At 32.4% G+C, this 3,365-nt stretch overlaps 1 long non-coding RNA gene across 1 annotated transcript; it reads left to right on the top strand.

The window, feature by feature from the left end:
• The first annotated feature begins 1,558 nt into the window (after positions 1 to 1,558).
• LOC122606545 lies at positions 1,559 to 3,121 on the top strand. The gene is made up of 5 exons (XR_006324936.1): positions 1,559 to 1,796; positions 2,144 to 2,367; positions 2,450 to 2,623; positions 2,767 to 2,862; positions 2,988 to 3,121. It is a non-coding gene; the product is annotated as an uncharacterized LOC122606545 (long non-coding RNA).
• Positions 3,122 to 3,365: the final 244 nt, after the last annotated feature.

Here is a 3,365-nt window from a genome sequence, read left to right as displayed (position 1 = left end):
ATTCATCCGTAAGCCGCAAGGAAATAAGAAATAATAAAACATTATAAGAGATTGGATATTGTAAAACAAGTATTAAAGTAAAACAAGTAAGACAAGATTTTGACCCTTAGATTGTTAAGTTGATGCACGAAGATTAACAAAGCAATTGATTCACGATGATTTTTATGACGAACGGCGATCTTGAGTGAAGAAAAACCTATTGTTTTATTTGTTTTACTCTAATACTTGTTTTATTTAACCTAAAACGATATAATATAATATATCTATTCGATTAATGTGAGGGTGGGCGTGAGCAACCACCGAAAAAGAACCCTCACGAGGGTGGGTGAGGGAGTCGAGCAAAATAAAATAGTCTGGCTCGATCTTGTCGAATAACAACAACCGAAGAAGTAAAAGGGCTTAATTTGGTTTTCAATAATTCAACAATCTAACAGGTAACCATTGTTTCGTTCGTTCGTTTTCTTTTATTTATTTTCTTATTATTAGATTGATTTGTTAGAATTATGTTTCGTTCTATATACATATACATTTTTTTTAAATGAATTTTAGGTTTGCTGGTAGTACAATTATGGACTAAATCTTAATTTCATAGATGAAGTGACATGATGATCACGTAAAGGTTGCATACTTTTTGCGTTTTAATTAATTACATGTAAATCAATAGACAAATTGTTTTTTTAAAATAATCAAACAAATTTGTTAATTATATAATATATTGGATAGATATTTGGTGGTACTGGTCCATATTATTGAACTAGTAAATTAAGAAATTTAGTTAGATATATGCTTGATTTCGACAATTGTTGTCAACATATTAAAATCGGGTTTTCATTTAATTGCAACCTAGGACTTATGATCGAACGGATTCGCGGATTTCGAGCTAGGTAATTAAGTAGGTGAGCTTTTAATTTATTGTTTACAACTTCATTTCTTAAATTGAATCCATGTTACTTTCAACCGTCGTCTTTAGTAGTGGTTAGCAACATAACATCACGGTAAAAAAAAACCCCACCTTTAATTTTACATTAACTCGCATTATTCCTAAATAATGTTGGTATATATTTGATTATCAATTTGTGTGTGTTTAATTATTTGATCATATATCTTGTTTCTTTGATTAGAGTTGCCGTGCAGTGCGTGGCGTGCAAGTATAGTACTACTAATAAGTAGAAAAACTTACTCCGCAAGTTTAGTAAATCAACAAGATATCTCATCACAACTCATATACACTTGTGTACGTACGTTGAAATTTCTGCAGATACATTATATACTTGAATTTGATTTCATCACTCAAAAAATCATTAATCAATGGATAGTCAATTACCTCGAACTTCCTATCATCAATTCTATGTTGACAAGTTTCGCGTGTTGAGTACTGCTGCTCAAATTATGGAAGAAGAAATTGAATACCTGAAGGTTCGTAAAAACTTAGTTGCACGTGTACATTAGATCAGTTATATCTGATACAAATATATAGTTGAAAACTGACTACTAATGTACGTGTGTCTAAATTGATAAACCAGATATTAGCACCGCTCCGCTTTAAAGGACTGATTAATAGTGAATTCATCAAGAGTATTGTTAAAAGCCCCAGAAATTCAGTGCCTAGAGAAACTGGTGTCGTGTTTTTGACTAATGAAATTGCGTTAAGACCAGATAAAAAACGTTGTCAGAAAAGGCTGATTAACAAAGGGAAGATGGACATGGAATATTTGCAACAAGTCCAGGAAGAACTTATTTCCTCAAAAGAGATTGATGGAATGGCATCGTTTGGTGCACAAGAGCTTAACGATCTGGTATGTATATATGTATATATATATGAGAAAAGTGAATATGTGGCTCTTAGATACATATGCTTAGGTATAGAACCAGTGACGTATTAATTTTAATATTATTGTACAATGGATAACTAATTGAGCCCCTATTTTTTTATAGATTAAAAAATTTAATATGTAAAGGATTCTATACCAGGTTAAGCTTAGTTATACAACAACCACATATAACCTAACCTCTATATATATATAGTGAGTGTCTATATCGCTAGCGTGCAATGTAAGTGAGTCTTGATCACTTCAAGAAATTATTAATACATATTTCTTTCATTTTCCATATATATATATGTATGTTGCTGACGGATGGAAAGATGAAGGGCATGGCTCAAAAGATCCAACATGGGAGCAAAAATAGGAAAGAAGAAATGAAAATCCATAACGAACTTAAGAGACTTAAAGATAACAAAAGAAACTTACACTGCACCTACTGAACCTATACCGAGACAGTCTTATTTTTATTCGGCAAGTCAATGTGCATATATTTGGGGGAAAAAAGGCACATCGACGGGCGAGCTATATTCACGAACAGTTAAAGGTAACTCCTTTTCGTCTTCAACTGCTATCATGTATTTCGTGCTACACGTACTTACTAATTCTTGGATGTTATCAACAAAAAGAATTTTGAGACACTTCAGACATCTGGAAGGGGGTATAAAATAAAAGTCAAGAGCCTTCTAGCAATGCTGCATGATGTGAAAAGAGACATCTTCTATTTAGAGAGGAACCTTGAAGAAGTTAGATTCGAGAGGAGAATAACATACAATTTTATTAGAATGCTTCGCGAGCTGCAGGTACGTGTAATTTCGTTTGATGAACTGTAAAAATGCGCAAGGAACTAACGTTTGTACATCCTAGCCATATATACTGTTTTTTGTGTCGCACTAACTAACCATGAATTGCAATGCATCATGTATGTATTGGCTGGTTGATTCAGGAATCATGTTATGATGAGTATCAATCGCTATCGCTAAATAGCAGAGATCCTTTAGAAGATGTTCCAAAAGTAAAATAACAACTATGCGATACAAAGGTTTGTTTCAAAACATATATAACGCGTATGGCATATATATTGTCTATGTACGAGCTTGCTTTCACCTTTTGCAAAAATATAATTAATTAACTGATGCAATATATACGTATGTAAAATCTATGTAGGTTGAAGGGTTCAAGGCACGATGGAACGAGAACGAAGCATATAGGGACGATTTATACTGATGACGCTTGAATGACTATTTGCGGTCCAAAAATTTCAATTCAAATACTACTGCTTTGCGAATTCTCAGATTCATTTTTGCCTTTTTAATTAGTTATATATCACGTACTTAGCGTTTTTAATTATGTGATTTGCATCTTTCTTCCCCTCCTTATCATGCCCTCCTCTTTATCTCATTCTTAAATAAAAATTTATAAACTCACACCTACAAGTGACATAAACGTACATATGGGTCCGTTTCTTTTTTAGTGTATTAATTAATTGGCTGAATACATTAAGAATTTTTTTATGTATTAAGTAAAATATATGTAATTGACGGT

This window comes from Erigeron canadensis, chromosome 7 (genome assembly GCF_010389155.1).
Source record: "Erigeron canadensis isolate Cc75 chromosome 7, C_canadensis_v1, whole genome shotgun sequence".
NCBI lineage: Eukaryota > Viridiplantae > Streptophyta > Magnoliopsida > Asterales > Asteraceae > Erigeron > Erigeron canadensis.
Note: the sequence above shows the minus strand (reverse complement) of the source record. Positions and strands in the feature narration are given on the sequence as shown.